Source organism: Mesocricetus auratus, unplaced genomic scaffold (assembly GCF_017639785.1).
Source record: "Mesocricetus auratus isolate SY011 unplaced genomic scaffold, BCM_Maur_2.0 Super-Scaffold_100001, whole genome shotgun sequence".
In the NCBI taxonomy this organism is placed as follows: Eukaryota; Metazoa; Chordata; class Mammalia; order Rodentia; family Cricetidae; genus Mesocricetus; species Mesocricetus auratus.
In genome coordinates this window covers 3,717,819-3,730,789 of record NW_024429187.1, presented here as the reverse complement: position 1 = coordinate 3,730,789, position 12,971 = coordinate 3,717,819, and the positions used below count along the sequence as shown (strand labels likewise).

The 12,971-nt window shown below is 45.7% G+C and overlaps 1 long non-coding RNA gene across 1 annotated transcript; it reads right to left on the bottom strand.

The window, feature by feature from the left end:
* Positions 1-4,183: 4,183 nt before the first annotated feature.
* LOC121139677 lies at positions 4,184-11,080 on the bottom strand. Its single transcript, XR_005876574.1, has 2 exons — positions 10,896-11,080; positions 4,184-9,242 (listed from the first exon to the last, which is right to left on the bottom strand). It is a non-coding gene; the product is annotated as an uncharacterized LOC121139677 (long non-coding RNA).
* Positions 11,081-12,971: the final 1,891 nt, after the last annotated feature.

The window sequence follows — 12,971 nt, the reverse complement described above, 5'->3', positions numbered from 1 at the left end:
TGGGAGAACCTGGGCTGAACCCCAAACTCTGAGAAAAAAGTGGAGGGGGAGACATTGCAATAAGCAAGTTTGGAGCCAACCTGAGCTACATAGTGAGACCCTGTCTCAAAAACAAAGAAATAGAAATATGTTCATTTGAACCATTTCTGAAAGGGGCCCTTTTTGTTAAGACAGTAGTTCAGGTTAGCCTTGAACCCTCAACCATCTTCCTGTCTCAGCCTCCCAAGGGTTGAAGTTACAAGTGCAATCTACCAGACCACATAATTGCTAGCATCTTCTCTTTTGAACAGTATTCCAAAACGATACTTGTCTCTGTTGCTCATAATAGGGACTGGGTTATGATTCATTTGTCCAGGCCTTTATTGAGAAACAAATATCACATTTTCAATTGCTTTACTACAAATAATAGTTCAAGGATATCCTTTTGTGTGGATTCTCATGTTTTGCTTGCATGCATGTGGGAGTACCACATGCATGCCTGGTGCCCAAGGAAATCAGTAGAGGAAGTTGGATTCAAGCCAGCTAGGATTATATTAGCAACACCTAGCCTCAAAACAAAACACACAGAGAGAGAAATATCTAAAATTTAAATTCATTAATGTAACTCAACTTAATAGAGATTCAGCAATTTCCTCTCCTGGGGACACAGAACTAATGAGCAAGAAGCAAGCTTCAGCTACAGCCAAACATTCATATTTAAGCCATTAATCCAAAAGAAATCATGGATATTTTTAACCCCAAAATAAATGTGTCTTTATGAGAGTTTCTGAATCTTATAGCTATTCAGACAGTGTAATCCTTCAACCAGCTTTCTGTCAAGCAGAGAGAACAATCGCTAACTGTTTGAACTAATCTGACCAGAAAAGGTTACAGTGGTTTCTAACTGTGTTGGATTAAGCACATGATTAAAAATAAAACCTAAAGAATATCCTGATGATAAGTTTTAGAGAGTGTTCATATAATAGACAACTTCTGTTTGGGACCCAGATGCCAAGACATTTGCCACCATAATTCTAACTTTAAGTTTACAGGTTTAGTAACTCAAAAGTGCCTTCCAAAAGGACTGGGCAGGATTGCTGTCTTTAGCATTGTTTGTAAGAAACGGAAAGCGATCTAAATTCCCGTTGCTCAGAAGAGGGCCTGGGGGGCATCCAAAACATGGAATGTTGTGTTGCTCACTGTTTAATGTGAGTGTGTATGCACACTCACACATGTGTGGGCAGGTGCTGTGTGCCTGTGGAGGTCAGCAGGTGACAGTCAAGGTCCTAGTTTCCTGTCTGTTGCTGTGAGAAAATAAAATACCTTGACGAGATGTAACTTAAAGGAGAAACTTATCTCCCCAGAGTTTAGTTTAGCTCACAATTCCATGTTCTAGTCCATCTCAGCAGGGCGTCGAGGGGTGGGGGACCTAAAACATCTGGTGATGTGGAATCCACCGGGAGAGTAGAGGAAGCTGCATGCATGGATGCTTACTGCTCAGCTACCTTGGTCTAACTCGGTATCGAGGGCTCATAGCCCCGAATGATGTAGTCCACACTAAGGTGGGATCCTCCCACAAACACGCCCACAGACCAGCCTGGTCTAGACATCCCGCAGGGAGACTTCCTCCCCACGTGATCCTAGGCTGTGTCCTGATGGCAGTGAAAGCTGCCAACACAACATATGTCTTCCTCAGTTTCTCTCCACCTTAGTTGTTGAGACAGGGTCTCCTCCTGAACCTGACACTTTTGTCTGGTGAACCCCGAGGCTCCTCTTGTCTCCACCTGAGCAGGGCTTGAAGTTCTGGCGCGCCCTTTAAGGGGCTGGGCATTAAGATCGGGTCTTCGTGCTTTCCTGGCAAGCGTTGTGCAGATTAAGCGATGCCTACAGCTTTGTTGTCGCTGTTCTGAGACAGGACCACGTGTAGCACAGGCTAGCTTCGAACTTAAGGATGGCCTTAAGCTTCTATTCCTGCCTACAATCTCCCAAAGGCTGGATTTATACTTCCAATTTTAATATTTTTTAATTTTTATTTTATGTACATTGGTGTTTCGCCTGCATGTATGTCTGTGTGAGGATGTCAGATCCTGTGGAACTGAAGTTACAGACAGTTGTGAGCTGCCTTGTAGGTGCTGGGAATTGAACCTGGGTCCTCTGGAAGAACAACCAATGCTCTTAACTGCTGAGCCGCCTCTCCAGTCCGTGTGTGTGTGTGTGTGTGTGTGTGTGTGTGTGTGTGTGTGTGTGTGTGTTGCATATGTAGCTTCAAGTAGAACCCAGAAGTGTCAGCAGATACCCTGGAGCTGGGGTGGTTGTGAGCTGCCCAGTGTGGGTGTTGGGAATCAAATTTAAAAAAAAAAATTGGGTTGGGGAGGTGAGTCATGAGTAAGAAAGTGTACTGTATACATGTGGGTACCTGAAGTTGAATTCCTGGCACCCACATAAGAAAAGTGAAGTATAACCACATAACCTCAGCATTGTGGGACAGAGAAAAGCAGATCCCAACAGCTACCTGGCCAGTCAGCCTAGCCAAAATAATAAGCTTATAGTTCAGTGAGAAACTGTCTCAAAGCACCAAGGCAAAGAGCAATAGGGAAAGTATCCAGATATATACCTCTGGCCTCCACATTGTGTGCCTATGAACATGTACATATTCATACACACACAGACACACAGACACAGACACACACACACACACACACACACAGATGGGGGGTAACTATGAATTAAAATGTAAATCACATTAAAAAAAAACTTCAGTATTTAACTGACACCTGTACCTAGCCAAGCCATGCTAACACATCACATAGCTCATTCTCCATGATTCAAAGTTCCATTGTTCATGGATCCAAGGGGACTTTTTGTATTTCCTGTTTCCCCTAGAAGACATGTATAGATTGTCCAGAATACCTCCTCCTCTGCCTAGCACATCTAGTGGTTCCAGGTGGCTAGTCCTGTCTCAGAATCTTCTTTTTCACTTGGTTTGTCTGAGAGTGATGGGAAGCAGTTCTTACTTCCGGGGAAGGAGAAATTTAGTGAATCTGGTCAGTTTCAAGGATGCCCCTGAAGTTATTTAGAGTTTAGTTCCTGTCTTAATGTGTTTCCCTGTAGGGTAAAGTGTTTCACCTCCCTGTAACCACCTTGTTTAAAATATCCTATTGTTTCACCTCCCTTTTTATATAGCCTTTGCCTTTAAGGAATTTCCCTCCAAAATGGAAGGCTTTAACTAGGAGGAAATTGCTACACTGTAGGCCATCACTTGGTGTCCTGCTTTGTCACTCACGGTCTTTACACCTCTCTCGCTGAACATGGAGCTTGTCATTTTCCAGTTAGGCTGGCTGGCCAACAAGCCCCAGAAATCCTCTTATCAACCTCCCATCCCAGTGCAGAGGTAACAGGCATACATGACCTCACCCAGCTTTTATGTAGGTGCTGAGAATTCAGATTCAGGTCCTCACAAGAGTGCAACAAATGCTCTTGTTCTTTTTTGAAACATGTCTCCAGCCTTCATTCATTTATCTAATGCCCATTTTTATTATAAGTATCCATGATGGGTGTTGGTGGCTCAGGCCTTTAATCACAGCTCTCGGGAGGCAGAGACAGGCAGTTCTCTGTGAGTTCGAGGCCAGCCTGGTCTACAGAGCGAGTTCCAGGACAGAGAAACCCTGTCTCGAAAAACCAAAAAGAAAAAAAAAAAAAGAAAAGAAAAGAAAGAAAGAAAGAAAAAAAAGGGATCCACATAATTCATGTAGCATACCAGAGGATCAGCACTGAGATAAAAACAACAAAAGCATGCTACTTCTATGTCGTGCACTGAAAAAAAGAAAAGGGTATGGTGGTGTATACATTTAATCCCAGCACTCAGGAGGCAGAGACAGGCAAATCTCTGTGAGTGTGAGGCTAGCCTGGTCTACAAAGTGAGTTCCAGAACAGCTAGGGCTACCCAGTGAAAGCCTGTCTTGGGGTTGGGGGAAGAAACTTCAATAACACAATGTCAATCTTGTTGAGAAACTTTAACACAAAGTTACTCTTTCCAAGAATGCAGGTGATACTCTACACTTCTGGTTAGAAGGCTAAGGATAGTAAAACTTACAGCTCTGAAGGGGATGGCTTCCCCAAGGCAAGTGTTGCAGCTCTGAAAGGGATAGGTATCTTGGCAGTCCAGAGTCAAGGAATACCACAAAGTCACACAGCACAACAAACCTCACAAAATACATTTATTGGGGAAAACACAGGAAAGTAGCTGCCTCTGCTCTGGCAAGATTCTGCAGGGAAACTGAGTGAGAGGCAGGCTTATATATGACTTCTTGGGGGTGGAATTTTCCAGGGTGGGGATTGGTGAGATTTCAAGTCCTGAGCTTGGGTGAACACAGGGATTGGTGGGTTTTCAAGCCCAGGGATTGAGCTCAGGCTTTTAACCCTACAAGTAGTGGCTGTGAGGGTTCACTGGGGTGCTTTGATTCTCAAGGCTGTATAAGGATTTAACCACAGATACATCAAGCAAGAAAGCAAAGGCCTCCACGTAGAAGACATACTAGTCATTTGTATCACGTTCCTAGGAAGACTGTAATAGGCAAGACATGATTATGGTGGCACACACTAGCAGGATGTGCTGAAGGCGTGAAGGGGGATCATGCATTCAGGGGGATCATGCATTCAGGACTCCCCTGGGCTCCACTCTGTCGACAGGCAGGGCACATCCTTGGAACTCACATAAAGGTGGAAGGAGAGATTTGATTCCACAAAGTTGTCCTCCACACAAGTGGTCAATGGCGTGTGCACCCACATGAACACACAGTGACAAAACTTTTTAAAGAAAAAAATATCAAAAATTTGAACCAGTGAGATGTCTCAGTGGATTAAGTAAAGGTACATGTTACTAAGCCTGGACACTTATAGTGGAAGGAGATAACTCACACCTGCAAGATGGCCTCTGATCTACACACACACACACACACACACACACACACACACACACACACACACACAGTTTAGCACATGAGTGCCCCTACATATGAAGGAACACAAATAAATATAAATAAATATGATTGTTTAAAAATTTTAAGTATAGGAATGGTGGGTGGTGCATACCTTTAACATCAGCATTCTGAAGGCAGAGGCAAGCAGATCTCTGTAAGTTCCATGCTAACATGATCTACATATTAAGTTCCAAACTAGCCAGGAATACATCGTGAGATCCTTCCTAAAACAGAGAAACAATTCCTAGGAAGGAGCTCAAGCAAAACCATGTATGCAGGCGACATGGGGCAATGGTTCAACAGTTTAGAGCATTTGCTGCATGATCACAAGGACTGGAGTTTGGATCCCAGGACTCACATAGCAAGTGGTAACTCCAGATCTAAGAGACCCATGCATGCAAAGGCACATATACCACCCCCCCTACATGCACACATACACATGCACGTACACACACACACACACACACACACACACACACACGAATAAATAAAATGTTAGAGTGTAACTCAACCTTAAAATTTTCTTTTAAATCACATACACAGATTCAAGGGGCCTAGCTTAGAAGTTTACTCCTGCAATCCAAGAGCTAGGTGTAGACAGATAATTTGTTTAGTCCCAAATAAAAACACAGAGGCATATATTAATTATAAACTGTTTGGCTGATGGCTCAGGCTTCTTATTGGTCAGCTCTCTCTTAATTATTAACCATTTCTATTAATCTGTATATCTCCATGTGGTCTTGGCTTACCTGTGATGCTTAGGTCTCTTGCTTCCTTGGCAGCTACTTGGTATCTCCCTGACTCTACCTACTACCGTTCTTTATCCCTCTTTGGATTTCCCGTCTGACTAAATCCTGCCTCTCCATTGGCTGAAACAGCTTTATTTATCAACCAATAAGAGAAACATATATTCACAGCATACAAAAGGAGACGCCATGTAACTGCCAAGGAAGCAAGAGGCCCCGGGTATCACTGGTAAGTTAAGACACGTGGAGATACACAGATGAATAGATAACGGGCTAATAATTAAGAGAGAGCTAGCAAATAAGAAGCCTGAGCCAATGGCCAAACAGTTTATAATTAATACAAGCTTCTGTGTGTTTATTTGGGACTAAATGGCTGCAGGACTAGGCAGGACAGAAACTTCCATCTACAGCTAGGGGAGGAAAAGCAGAAGAATTTCTGTAAAATCTGAGACCAGCCTGGGGTACACCCACAGAATCAATATCAAACTGTCAAAGTCAGTTGCAAAAATTGTGAACTCACCAAGACGCTGGCTGACCGGCATCCTGAAAGTATTACCTGTGAGTGCAATTCCAGTTCATGGAGATACGCTAACCAATGAGTTAATTTCAGGACTGTGGCACTGTGCATGCTTCTCTGAGAGAGATCCATTAGAGTCTGTGACAGAAGGTCTTCTTGCCAAGTTCAGAAATGTCCAACGGCAGCATCCTCCAGCAACACACCTCATCTGAGGGGATGCTCTTCTCCACCTCTTCATTCCCATGCTCCTGCCGAACCCTGGGAGCCAGTACCACACTGCCACAACCCGTGTGAACTCTGCCTGGCAAGGCCTCCACAGTTGTCTTGAGGGTTGTTATTCCTGTGCCTGCGAGCCCCACACACTGCCGTGGGGTTACAGATGTGCCTAGCTTTTTAAGCAGGTGCTTGAGATTCAAACTCTGGTCTCCACAATTGTACAGCTTTCCCACGGAAACATCTTCCCAGCTCCCAGGGCAGTTGATTCTTGAGCCTTGTGAATTCGAATTCAATCCATCCACCCCCACTCTTCTGTCCTTGAGGGTAACTCAAGACAACATAAAAGAAAATTTAAAATGAGGGCTGTGTGTTTACTTATCTGGACCTAGCACTTGCTCATTGAAAGTGAATTCTTGTGATTGCTCTGTGGTCCATGAAGAGCCAAACTGTCCCACAGTTAAACAAACAACAAAAACTCCAGCAAGTTTCCTTCTCCCTAATATCTAAAAAGGCAACACATGAAAAGACGCCCCCCATAATTAAACCCCTGTCCAAGCTGGAATAGATTATAAGGCTTCCCCCAACCCTGCTAACCCCTGCTAAGGCCCTAGCAGGATCCCACTGCCCTTGCCAAGGTCCTCCAAGGTCTTTTCCCCAGGCCACAGCTGTCACAAGCTGACAGCACCATCATAAAAACCTACCTGGCCCAAGATAAGCCTATACAAACTGCCAGCCTGAGATAAATACCCCTCACATGAAAGGGAAGGCACCAGGACCAAGGCCAATTTCTGGCCTCTCCAGAACCCTTGGTCTCTCTGTGTTTATCCTCTTGCTTCTCCCTAATTGTGTTTATTTCTTACTTATCAATTTTCTGACCAATGCACCAAACACTGGAACGCTGACAGGGTGCCCAGGGAACTAATTACACCCCTCCTCAGAGTTCTAAACAAAGCCAAACAAGACAGAGGAATGGAAGGAGACGCCAGAACACTGTTTATCCCTGACAGGGCTGGGTTGCAGTTTGATGTGAGAATCAGAAGTTTCCCAACATCGTACTGATAAGTAAGACTCAGTGGTCTGAAGCCCTATTGGGGAAGAGCCCCAAATCTGCCAATTAAGCCACCGGTCCAAGGGCAAAGTTAGGAAAGGCTTCCACTAACATAACACAAACTCACTTTACCTAGGACGGTCTCTTGGTTTGTTTTGATTTGTTTTGTTTTTTGAGACAAGGACTAGTGTAGATCACAGTCTGGCCTTAAACTTGTTTGTAGCTGAGAGTGGCCTTGAACTTCTGATCCTCCTGCCTCCACCTCCTGAGTGCGGAGACCACAGCTTGGAGCCACTGCATGGTGTATGGGGTTTCTCTCGACCAATCCCAGGGCTTACTGCTTGCAAGGCAAGTCCTCTAGTAGGGGAGCCATGTCCCCAGCTTTGGTTCGGTTTCGCCTTTATATTACTGTGCTGGATGTGTGGATGTGTGTGTAGACACTAACGTGCCATGGCACATGTGTGGAGGTCAGAGGTCAGCTTTGTGCAGTGGGTGCTCTCCTCCACCTTTCCCGGGGCTCTGGGGCTAGAATGCAGGTCATGAGGGTCACTCCACCAGGACTTTACCCACTGAGCAGTCTGCTTGGCCTTTGGTTGGTATTTTGGGTTTTGCTGTTTGAAACAGGGTCTTACTGTGTCCTGAGGCTGGTCTAGAATTATATATAGGCTGGACTGATTGTTCTATCTCTCGCTGAAAAACAGTTTTTTTTTAATATCCCATGCCCCTCCATGGCTATCAAACCCTGCGTATTCTAAATAAACATTTTACCACTGAGGTATAGCACCACCACACAGAAGGCGTTTTACTTATAATAGATGCGTTTGTATTATCTCACTATAGTTAAATCTGTTTTAACCAGCCAGACATGGCTGCAGTGGCCTGTAATCTCGGAAAGAGCAGGATGGACAGGAGAAGCATGGAGAGGGAAAAAGAGAAGGAAAGGTTTGCTTGAGGCCACCCTGGGCTCCACAGTGAGACACTATCTCAATCCATCAATTCTTCCTCAACCAGTCAATTAGTTAGAAGAGAATTTCCTGAACGATCATGGAGCGGCCAGCTGTACCCAGGCAGGCATTGAACTCGTGGTAATCCTCCTGCCCCAGCCTCCTGAGTTCTGAGATTGCAGGTGTGCACCAACCAAAAAAAAAAAAAAAAAAAAAAAACGGTGTAGCTAGCTCATCCCTGTTTCCTCCTCTAACCCATCACTTCATCCCCTTCTCAAGCTTCCTGTACCTTTCCCTTCTAAGCACCACCCTCTTTCTGTGTTGGGAAGAGCCTTTTGGACTCCTCTCAGCATTTTATTTCTCCTCACTGCCAATGACCCTGCCTAATGTAACAAAGGTGCTCTAGCGAGCACATGGTGCAAAGCTCCAACTCTTCTTATAGACAAGAGGAGGTGTTGGCAGTGCACGGTTTTAATGCATGTCTCCTCCGTCACGCAGGCATAACATGAAATTCCAAGCAGGCCACATCCCAGTGGGGAAGAAAAGGCAATGCCAGCCAGGGCCACTCAGGAACAGGATCTAGGCAAACACAAGTTTGTCGTGATAACAGTAGAGAGGTACCAGAAATGGGAACCTTGAGTTGAGGCAGGCATTGCCTAAAACCAGATTCCCAGCTTGGCCAGGTTGACTCTGCTGGCTGTAGCTGGGGAGGGATCTCCAGAGTTGCTGGGCGTGGCACAAGGTGAAGAGTGAGGAGGACAGGCAGTCCATAAATACACAAGCAAGCATGGATCCCACTGATGGTGACAGACTCTGGAAAGGACAAGAGAGACAGCACCACTAATCAACCCACCAAGCCAGAGCTGAAGAGTCAGGAATCTAAACAGCTCCCAACTCTTGACACGTTTCATTCACATTTAAGAATATCATCAGCCCTCTCCATCTGTAAAATCCACAAGTGTGGGGTTCAGCCAACTGTTGGTGGGAAACATTTGAAAATATCTGCATCTGCACTGAACTGCATAGATTTTAATTCTTGTTAAATCCAGTGTAGGATGACTGAATAGCATTTACATTATGGTATTACACAAACATAAACACGTAAGTAAGATAAAAATGCATCTTTAAAAAAACACAAACAAAGGACTGGAGAGATGACTCAGCGCTTAAGAGCACTGACTGTTCTTCCAGAGGACCTGAGTTCAATTCCCAGCACCCACGTGGCAGTTTGCAACTGTCTGTAACTCCAGTTCCAGGGGATCTGATACCTTCACACCAAAGCACATAAAAATACATAAAAAATCCGGGCGTTGGTGGCGCACACCTTTAATCCCAGCTCTCAGGAGGAAGAGACAGGTGGATCTCTGTGAATTCAAGACCTGTTCTACAGAGCGAGTTCCAGGACAGCCTCCAAAACAATACAGAGAAACCCTGTCTCGAAAAACCAAAAATAAAATAAAATAATTAAAAACAATAAACAAGCTTCTTACTCTTTTTCAGGAAACACCAGACTACAGATGACAGGTGCAGAGGGAGGGTCTGGAGGACACGGGGTAGGGGGGTGGGGAAACACGGACTAGGAGGCCAAACAAGAGTTAGGGGCTGTGGTGTGGTTGAAGCCTCGGCGTTCCTGGGGGTAAAGCCCAAGACAAGGAGTGGATCTCCATCACCAAGCTGGGCCTCCTTGTTAAAGACAAGAAGATCAAGTCCCTGGAGGAAATCTACCTGTTCTCCCTGTCCACTAAGGAATTCAAGATTATTAGAGGTTTTTTTTTCTGAGCGCATCCCTAAAGGAGATTTAAAGATCATGCCAGTGCAGAAGCAGACTCTTGGCCAGTGGACTAACCAGGTTCAAGGTTTTTGTAGCTATTGGGAATTACAATGGACGTGTTGGTCTTGGTGTTAAGTGCTCCAAGGAGACAGCCACTGCCATCTGAGGGGCCATCATCTTGGCCGAGCTTTCCATTGTCCCTGTATGGAGAGGCTATGGGGGAACAGGGCTGGCAAGACTCACACCGTTCCATACAAAGTGACTCTGTGTTGGTGCGTCTCATCCCTGCCCCCAGCGGCACTGGCATTTTCTCTGCCCAGGAGCCACTGATGACGGCTACACATCAGTCAGGAGCTGCACTGCCACCCTGGGCAACTTTGTCAAGGCCACCTTTGATCCATCTCTAAGACCTAGAGCTACCTGACAGCCCCCCCCCCACACCAATCTCTGGAAAGAGACTGTGTTCACCAAGTCTCCTTATCTGGGATTCAAAGGCCACCTTGTGAAAACCCACACCCGTGTCTCTGTTCAGGGAACCCAGGCTCCACATAAAGGTTTTTATACAAGTAAAGTGAATTTAGCCTGTTAACACACACACACACACACACACACACACACACACACACACACACACACACACGGTTTTCTATTAGCTTCCTGAGTGTTTGTCTGTGTGGTTTTTTGCTTTTTTTCACCTCTTGTCGTAGAAGTCAAACCAAGGTTCTGGATAATTCTGCCAGCGCAAGTGTCTTAGGTTTCCATTGCAGTAGTTGAACGCCATGACCCAAAGCAACGCAGAGAGTTGAGGGTTTGTTTCAGCTCACAGTCCCACATCACAGTCGTCATCAAAGGAAGTCAGGGCAGGGGTCTGGAATCGGGAGCTGAAGCAGAAGCCGTGGAGGATGCTGCTTACTGGCTTGCTCCCCATGGCTTGCTCAGCCTGCTTTCTTATAGAACCGAGGACCCCCAGCCCAGGGGTGGTACCATCCACAGTGTCTGGACCCCTTCCACATCAATCATTAATCAGGAAAACGCACCATGGCTTGCCTACCGGCTTTAGCAGATTCACATGATCTGGGCCTCTTTGCCTTAGAGAAAGGCGATGTTTGAGAAACACCAACACCAATGTTGACTCAGAGCTTGAAAGGGGCAAGTCTTATTTGAGAAATCCACACCCTGGTTCTTGGTTGTGTTTCACTTTGTTCCTGCACACCTTCCTTCCTCCTACTCTTGGGTTCCAATTCCACATTAAAATCTTCTAAGAAACTCCCAACCCTGCTCTAAAAACCTCTAAAAAAAAAAAACCCAAAAACATTCAGACCAAAATTCTGTGAGCCCAGCATGCTTCTCTTACAGCAAAATGTCCTTCATCCTTTGAGAAGGGAGTTTCCAAGCCGGGGGTCACAGAAGCTTGCTCCTTCCTCCCTTCCTAAGGAAAATGACAACCACCATTTTTCTTCTCCTCACAGTCACCTTGTAAAGGGATGTCATTTTTATCAGCCTCAGGAGAGACTGGGACACAGAGATAAAGATGTGCCCTGTAGTCATTTAAACATGGCAGGGCTGTGAGTTTATTGTTTTTCATTATGTTTATTATTACTGTTGCTGTGTGTGTGTGTGTGTGTGTGTGTGTGTGTGTGTGTGTGTGTGTGCACATGTGTAGTTCTCTCCCTCCACCACAGGGGTTCCAAGGACTGAACTCAGGTTATTAGCTTTAGCTGCAACCACCTCTACCAACTGAGCCTCTCATCAGTCCTCTGTTTCATCTGCTTTTGTTTTTGTGGGGGGGGGTTGTGTGTGTGTGGTTTGTCGTTTGTTTGATTTATTGCTGTGTGACATTCAGAAACAGGCCCTGCATGGCGCAGAGCCCTGTCCATTCAGTAAGAGACAGTGTAAGGAGTGGACCCTCCACACTGCGTGCTCGATGAGCTACGGCGCTTGGGGCTTGTGCAGCACTGCCCCCTCTCTGGACAGATGGTGCTGGTATGGAACGTTTGTTTCTATGGAAACAATTATTGGGCTGGAGTTCAGTTAGTAGAGTGTCACCCAGCATGCACAAAGCCCTTGGTCTGATAAACTGGGCACACTTAGAAGGCGGAGGGAGGGGGATCAGAAATTAAAGGTTCTCCTCCATGCACAATGAATTTCAGACTGGCCTGGACTGTGTGAGACCCTGTCTCAACAACAAAGAGGCTATAAAAGATATCAGTGTATCATTTTTCAATAAAATGGCAGGGCATTGCTGGCCAGAAATATTTAATCACCATAAGGCCTTTCAGTTTGGCAGCGTGAAAGGATAAATGTGGGATCGAGTGTCACCCAGAGACAGTCGGCCTTGTTCTCCTCCAGATTATTTATAAGAGTGACAAGTCCGCCTCTGAGCCACTCGGGAGTCACAAACGGGAGTCAGCAGGACCTGAAACTGCCCTCGTTCAGTCCTCGCTGTGACCCTGAGCCACAGCTCTGAAACCGTTTCCTTGTCGATGTGGCTGCTTCCCAGAATCTTCATCAGGGTTAGGATAGGGATCAGCAGCAGCTTAACTGCCTGCCTACAGCACCTCGTAGGTGGCGGCTACTGTTATCATTGGACTGGAGAAGAGAACGTGTGTGTAGCGGATTGCGTGCTCCAGTATACTTCTCCTGTGTGCAGATCTTAGCAAAGTGCAACCCAGGAACTCCAGAAGCATCATTTGAACACGAATATCTGAAACCCAGCATGGTGACACAAGCTTTGTAAACCTAGCTGATGCAGGAAGATCACCAAGAGTTAT